This window comes from Ctenopharyngodon idella, chromosome 22 (assembly GCF_019924925.1).
Source record: "Ctenopharyngodon idella isolate HZGC_01 chromosome 22, HZGC01, whole genome shotgun sequence".
Lineage (NCBI taxonomy): Eukaryota > Metazoa > Chordata > Actinopteri > Cypriniformes > Xenocyprididae > Ctenopharyngodon > Ctenopharyngodon idella.
This window is the reverse complement of record NC_067241.1, coordinates 13,567,501-13,581,478: the sequence shown is the minus strand read 5'-3', so window position 1 is coordinate 13,581,478 and position 13,978 is coordinate 13,567,501. Positions and strand designations below refer to the sequence as shown.

General features: G+C 35.4%; 1 protein-coding gene across 3 annotated transcripts in view; it reads right to left on the bottom strand.

Annotated features, from left to right (window-relative positions):
• The window catches only part of kcng1 (potassium voltage-gated channel, subfamily G, member 1), a 56,137-nt gene that overhangs the window by 27,569 nt on the left and 14,590 nt on the right, over positions 1–13,978 (bottom strand). The window contains exon 1 of one of the 3 annotated variants that reach the window (XM_051879640.1): positions 4,320–4,699. The exons of 1 other annotated variant lie outside the window; for it this stretch is intronic. The gene's annotated coding sequence lies outside the window, so the exon portion shown is untranslated. Of the gene's footprint in view, positions 1–4,319; positions 4,700–13,978 lie in introns of those variants that run through there. One more of the 3 variants, XM_051879638.1, reaches the window with a different exon arrangement.

Sequence of the window (13,978 nt, the reverse complement as noted above, 5' to 3'; positions counted from 1 at the left end):
GTAGTAGAGTGTTGTTATCATGCCGTAAATTTATCCACTAACCATTCAGAAATGTCCAGTTTCATTCTAAAAGATGTAACTTCTTGCTTAGTCTCTCCACCAGTGTCCGACTCCAATTTGAACAATGTAAGGCTGAACACCGTTACTGACAATCCTCATTTTGGCTGCGTGAGATTCTCCAGCTTTGTTGTTGTTGAGCAACCGAAGCGCGAGCTGTTAAAGTTCCGCCCTCTTCTGGAAAGGAGGCCGGGAGCAGCAGCTCATTTGCATTTAAAGGGACACACACAAAAACGGCGTGTTTTTGCTCACACCCAAATAGGGGCAGATTTGACAGCCATAGTAAATGATCTGTGGGGTATTTTGAGCTGAAACTTCACAGACACATTCTGGAGACACCAGAGACTTTTATTACATCTTGTAAAAGGGGCATAATAGGTCCCCTTTAAAGTCACATTTAATCAATAAAGATCAATTTAATGCAATTTAAACTATTACGCAATGTTAATGTTAAAGTACATTAAAATACATTGAACACTTAAACAAGCAAGGAATATTGTATTTTTGTCTTGTTTATTTAAAATTAAATATTACACTCCGATTAGTTCTATTAACATTGGATGTTTAAACCTAAGAGACAACACTAATATTAATGTCTTTCTACACCCTCAGTAATTATACGGCATTTGCAAAATGATTTTCCAAATAACAAAGAAGAACTAATTCCTTTAACATAAAAAGTAGAACATGCCAAAGCAACACTAAGGTCATGGGTTTGATTCCCATGAATGCTAAAAGAGTTGCTGACAAAACACCTGCTGAATGCATAAATGTAAATGTAGTTACGGTGAGGAAAAGTTGCTGTTCCTTCCCTGTAGTCAACAAACCTATAAATCAATCTGAACTCCTACAGGTTTATGCAAAACGTTTGTTTGTATAGAGATCTAATCTCTTCTCAATAAGCTCGGAGTGTGAGTCCATTTCTCACCATGCGAATAACTGGAGAGGAAGTTTTCAGAGACACACAGTGAATCACTGTCTTGGTTAAACGGATAGACTCATTCTTATGTCAGTCATTTTCAGACTTGAAATTCATAATATGCAAATGTAACCTCGAGCTACCCGTCCGAGTTACCACCGCACCATGATGATGCTGATGATGATGATTCACGGAGAGGGCACGTTCCCACCTTGGGAAAATGATGACCATTCATAACCACTCACGGCCGTAGATGCCACTCAACCACCAAGAAACTCTTTGAAATTCAGATAAGTGTACTTCATTATGACTAAGTGTCACCAACTCTTCCCAAACCACCCACAGTGAAATTCAAAACCCTGGATGTGTTGATACGTGCTAACAGAACTGCAGTGAAGTCCAAAAGTCTGAGACCACTAGCCAAAATGCTGATATTTTACATTTTTCTGTTTTAATTAAACGTTTTTCATTGCAAATTATTTTCTCAGCATAACAATTTAAGTAAAAAAACGTCCCTGGAGCTACACTTACACCTACATGATCATGTTCTCCAGCATGATTTGAGATCTTGAGCTTCAGTGAAAACAAGAACATCTGACCTTGTGCATTATTGCCATCTTTAATTTTGACTCTTTTTACATCATAATCTTTTCGTGTTTTAAAATTCTACACTCTAAAAAATGCTGGGTTAAAAACAACCCAAGTTGGGTTGAAAACGGACAAACCCAGCAATTGGGTTGTTTTAACCAAACGATTGGGTTGTTTTTAACCCAGCAGTTGGGTTAAATGTTTGCCCAACGTGCTGGGCAATTTATTTAACTCAACTATTGATTAAAAATTGAACTTAAAATGAACCCAAAATAGGTTGGAAATTAAAAATCAGACACATAATTACTAGAGGCAACAATAATAACATATTAATAAGCAATTTAATAAATGTTAATTTATTAAACATATTAATAAATGTTAATTTCCAACATATTTTGGGTTCATTTTAAGCAAGCAATACAGTAATTTTTAGACAATATGTGAGTTAAATAAAACTTTTAATCCAGCATTTTTTAGAGTGTAGTTTTTTTTTGGTGGTTTCAGACTTTTGGACTCCATTGTGCATGTATTCACCTTTAATTCAACAATTAAAATGATCAATAAAACCCCAAATAGATTTTGATGTAATTGTACTGTAAATGCCAGAATAGAATAGGCTTTATTCACGACAGAAAAATTATGCCAAATCTAATAGAAAATATTAACATCAAGTGGTGCAATTCAAATATTAGTAGTCAAACGCAGGGCTTGAACATTATGAGATGCATTTGTGAACTCTGGATAAATGGTGCTGTTAAATTAAACTGATTTGATTCATCCTGACTGCTGTCATTTGGTAATGGCATCGTATTGGTCTTTCATCGGGGGATTGACTGTCACACTGTATGCTCATCAAACACAGGACAAGTGTGCATCTATAATGTGCAACGAAATGGACTTTGGCATTGAAATTGAATACCACTCATGAAGATTTGTCAGCTCTCAGGACAAAACAAGCATAAGAATGAACATGAGTCAAAGTAATTAGAAGCGAACTGTTGCAAATGCAATGACATAAAATAAAACATAAGATGAACAAACAATACTATTGCTAGAGATTTCATATCAAACATAAAAATGTACAAAGCAAGAACCATAGTACTGTTTATCTACATGATAAACTACACCACATATTAAAACATTGTGAAAATAAATATGCAGTAAGATGAATAGATTTTAGAAGTTCAATATATTGAGTATTTAGGGCTGTCAATTTAACTTAATACAAATAAAGTTACAATTAAATTAATTATATATAAAAATAAAATGTTAAAATCATAACCTTTTTATAAACGCCATAGTAAAGGATTGTCTGACCATCAAAACAATTCAAGCTTGAAGTACCATCTTCTAGCACTTTTCAATGCACCAAACAATGCAAAAGAAGATATTTTAAAGGACAAGAACCTTGGACCTCATTAACTTCATTTTATGGAAACAAAAACGCATTTAAAGACATTAGAGCACATAGAAAGAACATGTTGTGTGTGAAGACTCTAAATCTACCTCAAGCATATGGACAAACTCAACTGAATAAATCTGTGTTGCTCGCAGACCCGCAGAATGATATAAAATAACGAATATATTGATTTCGAAAGCCACGTTTGTGCATTCAATGCTTTATACATTTGCCACAATGCCTTCAAAAATGAGCATTCTGTCATCATTTACTGTTCCAAACTGACTTTCTGACTTTCAAAACACAACAGATAGATATTCTGAAGAACGCTGGGAACCGAACAACTTTGGACCCCATTGACTTTCATTGTAAGGACAAAAACACACAGAGACATTGTTCAAAATGTCTTCTTTGTGTTCCACAGAAGAAAGAAAGTCATACAATTTTGGGAAACCTTCAAATTATGATCCTTTTAGGACTTTCTTGAGCAAATATTTGCAATTAATTGTGAGTACTTTGATTACTAAATCTGCATATTATCATATAAATAAGTAATTTTTTAAATAAGCCCTATAATATTGTATAATATATAAGAAAATATTATGAACAGAAATATGCAGCAGTCATACAATTTTGGGAACCAAACTGTGCCTTTAAATTATGATCATTTAAAAACTTTCCTGAGCAAATATTTGCAATTAATTGTGAGTACTTTGATTACTAAATCTGCATATTATCATATAAATAAGTAATTTTTTTTAATAAGCATTATAATATTGTACAATATATAAGAAAATATTATGAACAGAAATATGCAGCAGTCATACAATTTTGGGAACCAAACTGTGCCTTTAAATTATGATCCTTTAAGGACATTCTTAAGCAAATATTTGCAATTAATTGTGAGTACTTTGATTACTAAATCTTCATATCATCATATAAATAAGTATTTTTTTTTTTTTTAAAAGCCCTATAATATTGTACAACATATAAGAAAATATTATAAACAGAAATATGCAGCAGAAAAAAAGAAATACGCACTAAGGTGGATGAATGTTACGCACTGATATCATTTCATCTTCTCTCAAACAGACGAACTCGTGCGCGCTCAGTCTGCATGCTGCAATCTAACTAGCCCTGATCTGATTTGGCTACTAGCGCAGTACTTCACTGACTCACAGGACACGTCCACTGCGTGTTTACACAAACACAACATCCTTTTTAGGATAATCTTTGTTTGTTTGCTCAAAAACCTGCATTCAGAACATCTTTTCGCATGCATTCTGTTTAAACTTCCACCACAACAAAACAAAACTGCAGAAAGCAGAAAAAGAAACATTAGTTGGAAATACTTACCATACTTCATCTGTAGTTGAGTGTGTTCATGATGTTTAGGAATGAAAGATTCTTTCTCTTTTACTATAGAAGGAGAGGAAGAATGCTCTGCGTTCCAACTCTATCTGATCCCTCAACAGGCTCTGGAGCTTCTGGAGTGCTGGCGGCACATTTGATGATATGAGCAACAGGCTACAGCTCCCTCCCTCTTTACACACACATCAACAGCTCTGACATCAGAGGTGGGATGTGCCATTATTCTAAGAGCTTTTGAGAGATATCCATAGCAACCAACCACCGAAGGAAGGATTCCTTCTTTTCAAGCAGGAACAGCCAAGTGTCTTTGAACTGACGGGCATATACGCATCCCTTTCAGAGGGCTTCATTGTGTCATTATCATTTAGATGTCTCTACATCAGCTCAACATATGCTATAGAGAACGCCATTTATTTCTGGACATGTGCATGAATATTTAACGGCGCAGGATGATATTACAACAGGATATGGGAGAACAAAAAATTGGAAGATTTTTTATTATTATTTTCAATTGGAATCAAAATTGACCTTGTTTTCTACACTTTAAAAAATTATTTTTATGACTTTCACATTTTTTTTCTTTTGTCAAATCAACTTAGATAATTAATGTGGTTCAGATAACATAATATTTTGAATTTCTGTTGATTAAATCAATCGCCTTCATTATATTAACTCAAATGTTTAATTTCAATGAACTCAAAATTTCAAGGCAACCAGGTAACTTACTTTTTTAAGTTAAACCAACAATTCTTTTTTACAGTGTATAAAGAAATATTCCAGGTTCAGTACAAGACAAGTTAAGCGCAAATCAACAGCAAATCAACAGCCATAATTTTGACCGAACAAATTAATTTCCACTTTAAATATTAGATGATAAAAATATGAAATGATAAAATTTTACTTAAAAAAAAAATATATATTTTGCATTGGCAACTAACTGAAGTAATGTTTAAGTTAAACTTAAATGACTAAAACTGAAATAACAAATAAATTAAAGCTAAATAGAAATATTTAAAAAAACAAAAACTAATAAAAGACAAAAGCACATAACAAAATGACCTGAACTTAAATAAAAGCTAATTTAAGATATTAATAAATACTATAATAGTATATAAATAATATTAAAACACATCAATGCATGTTAACATTTTACTGTGAAGATAAAATGACCTTACTATACTAAACTTTTCTCTGTAAAGAATGCTTGAATCTGATTGGTTGACGAACGTCCGTGTGCAATTATTTTCAGGGAAACGCACGCTTAAAGTAGTTCCAGGCAGGTCTTGACCGCATTACAGTTCCATATCACTTCGCCAAAAGATTTCAGTTATTTCAAATGACCTTAAAGTAAATGTCCTTCATGTCCTTAAAACAAAACCCTTATCACACAACGAAACAGACTAAGCAAATAAATATAGTAAACAATAGGATAAAAACCACAAATTATTTCAATGTTTTTTGCCACAAAATTATGTTTTATTCAGGAACGGCGTTTACGTATGGCAGAGTATGGCAGTTGCCATACCTTGGCATTCAGACAAAACGGGGGAAAATAACAGCTCAACAGCTTAGTTCTGTTATTTGAGCTGGCTTCTGGAAAAAATTGCAGCTTTGAAAAGCAGATTTAAACAGCCTAACACTGTGTCCAGATGTGATATGATAAAATTTCCAGCGACAACCAGACTGGACTCGAGACGCGAAAAAAATCAATCAAAAATCACAGCCAATCAGAAGAGTGTGTGGGCGGGCTCTCTCTGCAAGTGCACTGCATTCGCAACAAAATTGTACATTATCAAATTTCTAAATCTTACTGAGTGACTGAAACAATCTTTTTTTTTTATCATAGAAATCACTTGTTTGTTCACCTTGAGTTGACAGTTTGAGGTGAATTAGCCTATCCATTGTTGCTTTCAGTTGGCTATGCCTATAAAGGTCACGGAAAATGATATTCAAACTCACATTAAATTCCTTTTACATTAAATAAAGCACATAATCAATCAGAACCTGAGATTATCGTTGTCATACTTTGTATGTTGTTCCAGCCGAAATGCAGCGAAAATAGAAACTGTTTGTAAAATAGAATCGTCGTGAATCTCTGTTGCGGCTGGTTAGTACAAAAAACTCTGATTAACATGGAAATTCTTGCGTGTCGTGTTGTGCCTGGTTAGGGCTGTTTCAGAATTTGCAAGTCTGTGCATGTCCGTGGACTCTGTCCATTCATTTAGTATGGTGGATTTTTGTCCAAATTTTGTTTAGATATAAGGCCCCACATTATATTAGGTGGCCTTAACTACTATGTACTTGCATCAAAAATTGTGTTCAATATTGTGTTCATATTGTATTGCAAAACACTTGTGCTGCTATTGAGATGGGATACAGGTTAGAGACAGGTTTGGTGGTATGGGTAGGTGTAAGGGATGGGTCAACAGTGTAGTTATAAATTAATTACAGATGTAATTACATGCAGGTATTTTTAAAATATAAGTACAATGTAAAAACATGTATGTACACAATAAGTGCATTGTATCAAATGATTAATTTAAATGTAAGTACATAGTAGTTAAGGCCACCTAATATAAAGTGGGACCAGATATAATATTACTTGGAAATGTTGCTGTTGTATGGCCAGAATGAATCATGCCATACCCTAGGTGTTTGTGAAATGCCGCCACTGGTTTTATTATGCATGGAAAGCACATTCTCTCTTTCTCCAGCTCTCTCACTCAAATGCACAAACACACAGTACAGACACACACTCACACAGAAACGTGTTATCAGCCCTGCTCTGATGATTTTATCAGTAAAATAGTTTAGCAACTTAAAAGCTACAAGAGATTTCTCACTAGTAAGGTAATAACACTGCTATATCAATGGCTCAAGCCTCCATTACTAGCTCTAAAATGACGTTTTGGAATAAGCAACAGAGGTGTGGGATGAGATGTGTAAGAAATTAGTCCTACACACAAGAGCGTTTTAAGGACAAAAACCTGACAAATGTCTTGAAATACAACATCTGAACAATGTCTTGAGGTGTGGTAACCGTAGTATAAGCAGAATAATTGACTCCGGTCCGTTGAATTATTAGAAAATAATGCACACCCAAGGTGTAACAGTGTAATTCGTCCTCTTCGTGTCATGGACACATTACCACCTAGGGTGTGAATTATTTTTTAATAATTTAATGGCCTGTCGTCAATTATTCATTACATAGGCTTCACATTTCTGCTTTTAAATCCTACAAAAATTGGCTAATTTAGCTTTTTTTAAAAAAGACATAATGCCACAAATGTTGTCGATTAAGTTGAACCTGTACTGAACCCGGAAACATTCCTTTAAAATACATTTGTGAATGATTCATCTGTCTGTACATGTTATTGTGAAGAAGAAAAATGACTTCTTTCTTTCTTTCTAAAAAAAAAATCTTTCTAAAAAACACTCCAATTGTTGCTCCAATTTTTGAAATGACTTTCCTTTCCAGCTTCCTTATTTTATAACACCTTCCAAATAACTGAGACACTTTTCACCATCCAATCAATTCCTGATGGATAAAATCAAGTTTAGTTTGGAAATACTTCACATTTTGTAAATAAAATGGATTGCAAATTGATTTTTATTACATGCTGCCAATGTCACTGTGAAAAAGAAAACAAAAAGGAATAAAAAAGCAAAACAGTTTTCTTTTACAACCCACAGCTTTAGGAGAATTAGCATTCAGAGTATCAATATGTTAATATGTACAAGAAACCCTAATGGATCCTTTGAACCCATTTCATTTACAAAGAGTACAGTATCTCTCAAACCAGCTGTCATGAGACGATAAATGTTATTAAGCGTTTGTCATCTGCAAACAGAACACCTGACAAATCCTCTTAGAAGACCAAGAGGGGAAAGAGTTTAAAAAAACTGAACAAATATTAGAGACGAACGGTCTCTGGCATGCTCGGCACGTATGATGATTGGCCACAGGGCATTATCTCTGAAGCGCTGCCTGTGTTAGCGGCCCTCATTTTCTATTGATCCACCTGCGTTGAACGGTATCTGTGTGGCAGCCGACACCGGACTTTGAAAATCAGCAGCCACCAATTACTCTCAGATCATGGGTAATAAGTCCTTTGGTGACAGTTCAAACAGCGTAAGTGGAGCTAGCTTTTACAGCACATTTTTAATGGATTTCTTTGATTTTTCTTCAGAAACAAAATAAATACAGAAATTATATTTTTGCATGGCTGGTTTAAACTAGATTTTTGCATGGCTGGTAGTCTGATCTAAGTCTGATGTATTATTCATGCCTGTTGCACAAATGGTGGAGGACAAGTTACACACCAAAGTTTAAAATACTCATGAGGATTTTTGCAAAAATGTTACTAAGGCAAGCACGACTAATAAATAATAATATCATCTCCTGAAGAGGGAAAGGAGAAAACAAATTCTTATTTCTTCTCACAGCACCAAAGAGAATTGAATCAATACCATAAGATGAATTATCCATGTTCTAAATAATCAGAGACTTGTTCGGCTGCCGCGAGCCACCGGTGAGTGAAGGAACAGAAAATTGCTGAGACAGAGGCAATAAAAGAGGTGACAGGTCAAGTCATTGCAACCTATCATTGAGATGAACACCTCTGGGCTACTAATGTGTCACATGAGCCTTACAATAATGATATCACAGTTTATCAAAGAAAATGCCTTGAAAGTTTACAGCAACTTCTGCAACTCTGATAAAAATGAAATGGGGAAGAAAGGTGATTTAAGTGACTTTGAACGTGGCATGGTTGTTGGTGGCAGACAGGCTGGTCTGAGTGTTTCAGAAACTGCTGATCTACTGGGATTTTCACACACAACCATCTCTAGGGTTTACAGAGAATGGTCCGAAAAATATCCAGTGAGTGGCAGTTCAATGCCTTTTTGATGCTAGAGGTCAGAGGAGAATGACTAGACTGGTTTAGCTGATAGAAAGGCAACAGAAACTCAAATAAGCACTCGTTACAACCGAGGTCTGCAGAAGAGCATCTCTAAATGCACAACACGTCAAACCCAAGTGTGCCTCAAAAGTCCTGAAAAAGGAAGCCAAAACGTTTTGTTTGTCCCCAGGTGGCTGGATGCCGTATAGGTCATAAACCCCGCCCTCTACATTGTAATGAAATGGGATGTGAGACAAACTAAACAATCAAATTACACTTCAAATACATTTTTTTCCAAAGATGGTTTGTGTCATTTTATGTAGTTTTTATCACGCTGATGTAAGTTCAAGTGTTCGTTTTTTAAATAAGTTTGATTTTAGTTAATTATTTGATGCTATAAAACCGGGAGTGTGACATCATGATTGACAGCTGTGATTGACAGCTTCTCTGAGCGAAGAAATCACTGAGGAACCAGCGGACTTGTTTTGGGATTTTCGGGAGGAGACTGGTGCTTTAATTTTAATTTCTACATTTCTGCAGTAAACTGTACTAACCAATTCTGCGGGAGTGTGGGCAGGACCTTGATACCACGGCTCCTCTCTCGCTCACTACTGTGCAGAATCGGGTTCCAAGATGTCAGCGCCATATTGGAACATTGGCGGCTTCACTTTTCTACAATGGAAGAGAGTGAAGGGGTGTCGTCCATCTTTTTTACAGGTCGAACCTTGAAGCAGATGGGCTAAAGCAACAGGTGCCACTCCTGCAAGCTAAGAACAGGAAACTGAGGCTACAATTCACACAGGATCAACAAAATTGTACAACAGAAGATTGGAAAAACGTTGCCTGGTCTGATGAGACTTGATTTCTGCTGTGACATTCAGATGGTCGGGTCAGAATTTGGTGTAAACAACATGAAAGCATGGCTTTATCCTGTCTTGTATCAGCTGTTCAGGCTGCTGGTGGTGGTGTAATGGTGTGGAGGATATTTTCTTGACACACTTTGGGCCTCTTAGTACCAACTGAGCATCATTTAAACACCATAGCCTACCTGAGTATTGTTGCTGACCATGTCCATCCCTTTAAGACCACAGTGAACCATCTTCAGACAATATCACAAAGCTCAAATCATCTCAAACTGGTTTCTTGGACATGACAGTGAGTTCACTAAACTCAAATGACCTCCACAGTCACCAGATCTCAATCCAATAGAGCAGATTTGGGATGTGGAGGAACGGGAGATTCATATCATGGATGCGCAGCAGACAAATCTGCAGCAACTGTGTGATGATATCATGACAATATGGACCAAAATCTCTGAGGAATGTTTCCAGCACCTTGTTGAATCAGGCAAAAGTGGGTCCAACCCATAAATGCAAATGGATAAATGCAAAAAATGTTTTTTATAAAAATTGAAAGCGTATATTTAAATTTATTTTTATATTTTGAACAATATAAATATATTTAGCTTGAAAATATCTTTTTTAAAAATGTCCAAAAATATGAAAAAATATAAGTAAATTAAAAAGTATGTAAACATATTTTAAAATATATTTGCAATATTTTTGCCCATTCCTTTTTTAAATATATTTGAAAAAATATAATGTTTGGCATATGAGGTGGAACGCAAAATAATAAACAGCATTTTGCTCTATTAAAGTATTCCAGTACAACTTATACAATGAGTATTAAGTCTTGGAAATATCCAAGTCTTCTGAAGTCATACAATAACTTTGTGTCAGGAACAGGCTGAAATTTAAGTCGTTATCCATACTAATCTTGCCCTTCGCTGCTCATTTGAGCATGTGCTTATTCACACTTTCATACATACAGTAATGCCAATGCTTCAAGATGCTAGACCACAACTAACTTCAAATTAACTTTAGACCTATGTCAGAGGAAGATTATGAATACATGAGCCTGTTTTAGGTGAACTACTCCTTTAAGGTATTAAAAGGCTATTCAAACGTGTACAATGAAAAGACTTTGCAAAGTGCTCTGGTCCTGCTTCCTGCTTGAACTCAGCAGTCAGTCAGTCAATGCCCACCACGTGAATGTCATCGCTTGACAGTGACCTAAATGAGGGTATCAAGATCGATTGTACTTTTGAACTACAATGATTCTTTAAACAAAATGGCTGCAGTAGCTAAATAATTGAAACCACAATTCAAATGCTGGAGAGACAAAGCAAGCATGCCAATAGGAAGATTAACAGACACTTTGAGCAGAGATAAGGACTGCAGAAGCATGTTGTGGATAAATAGCACATATATGTTTTAATCAATCCCACTGTTTGATATTCTGTGCAGCATGAGGGTTTGTTCAACAGAGTCTGTCTCAAAGATTCTCCTTCTCTGAAGTTAATCCAAGGTAGTTGATATGCAGAGTTGATGCTGGCTTTGCTTTTTATCCCTGCTACTTTGGGAAAAATCAAGGCTGAATGCTCTCTTAAGGCTGATTTGGGGCGGAACTCTATTTAGCACCATTGCTACTGTTTTGCTTTCAAACTAACAAAAGAAGTTACAAATTTTCTGTCCAGTAACTTGAATACGGAAGGCAGTCTGGTGGAAGCTAGATATTTTACTATATAACTTGTTAAATATGTTTTTTTTGTATCCATATTTTTTTTAAGAATATCCTTAAATGTTTAGCAAATTGCAATTCTCATTGATTTGAACCATAGACTGTAAACAATATGGACGTAGTGTCCGTGACGTCACCCGTAGATTTCTGAAGAGCATTTTTGAAGGGAAAAAGCGGCCGTTGCTGAAACCATGCCCACCTAGCGCGACGTGATCATGTTATCAGGAGCTATCTATCTATTTTAGACACTATCTAAAATATTAATAAAGATAAGTTATATCATTAGAAAGTTCTAAAGGTTTACTGTCAATCTACGGTGTCCTTTTTACGATATAGATGCTCCAGCACCAGTACTGTTGTAATTTGTGTCATGTGTGCAAATGACAACACGCAAAATCAAGACGGGACTCCATACCTTTATAATGAAATAGCGATCGCGAGATGAATACAATCCGTTGAACTTGGGTAAAATGTCCATGAGCGTCCATTGAAAAACAAACAACAGCACTTTTTGTCCACAAAAGCGTTAAATCCATGAAATATTGATATATTATCCATTGTTTGCATCACATTTCTTCTGAGTGATCTGCTCTCCATTATTCTTCAAGAAATTATGCAATCTGAGCAGCGTTTATGTTGTAAAACTCTATATGATCGTATACATTAGACTCTCACAAACAAATGAGCCCGCGTCCAAAGTATAATTTTTCAAAATAGTGCAGCAGGTTTAGTTTTAGTTTAATATCCACAGCAGTGCTGCTGTGTCTTGAGAGACATATTCTCCAGCCATTGCCATTGTACTAAATCTGGCGGACAAAACTTTTAGCCAATGCCAAGACAATCTAACAACGTGTGTTTTGTTTATCTTCCGCATGTGTGCACATCTACACAGACATAACGTTACATCTGTCTCGATCATAAGCACACCAAGCCATATTATTTGATAATTGTATGAAATAATCCCGAAAAAAGCACAAACACGGCAGAGATGCCAAGTTCAGCGGCTGGAATTAGTTGATGTAATGTGACGGCTCACAGACAGCAGTGCGGTCCACCTGTCACTCAAGTGAGCACGCCCTTAATTATGCAGAACTTTAAGACTTAATATAATTTAAACGGATGAGTTATAAAAAAAATTCACCCCCCTTAGAGTTGTCATGAAGGGCAAAATTAGCAGTATAGACCAAAACCACAATTTGTACCAGGCTGTAAACATGTTTTTTTCTGCTATAAAGTTGGGCATTTTAACATGGGACTGAATAAGATTCTGCTCTCTTTTGGAGCCTGTCCCTAGCGACCAGTCGATGAATTGCAGTTTAAGTCACTTCCGTATTGGCTTCAAGAGAAACTGGGGGAGGCTGCCGCTTGATTTGAACACAGTTCCTGCAGTTTAGATGACTGCAGCATACAGAAGAGCACTATTTGATTTTTTTGTCCTGTCTTGTTGTCCTGAACTAAAAAACATAAGCTAATTAACTGTTTGGAAACCAACCCACAAAAATCCACTTTGCCATTATTGCAGCGTTTAGGAGTGCTTATATTACATTAAGCGGTTTTACATTGCTAATGAGGCACTAGGATTTTTCTGACCACACTAAAGGCTGTGGTTTCATATCATTACAGTGACATGGTGATCAATATGCATGCAGACAACATGTCTGGGAATGCTGGGAACAGCAGCGTGCTTCACAGTGGAGATATAATTGTGAATCACAGAGTATGCTCAGGAATAGAGTTTATATGGTCAACTTGTAGGAATGCATTAGCATATAGAACAGACATGAACAAAAATACACTGCAATTTTGATTTCATTGAGTTCGTAAACAATGTGATGAAGTTTAGATTAATGCTATTATGTTTTTATTTTTGTCCACAAATAAAAATGCAATGCTGTGTGATTTAGCAAAAATGGGGTATATCTTCTGAGAGACACATAGCAATTGATTTCAGCATAGTGGATTAGCTTATTGTATTTCTTTTTATATTCTAATGTTGACAAAAAATATTTTGTAAATAAAACCCTGGATGAGCATATTGAAGATATTCATCTAAGAGAGAACAATTGAAGAAGACTAAATTGAGAGAGTAACTGTAATTGTATTAGTTTTATAATTAATAATAAGTAATAATAATTATAATAACTTAATTTTGTAATATTTTTA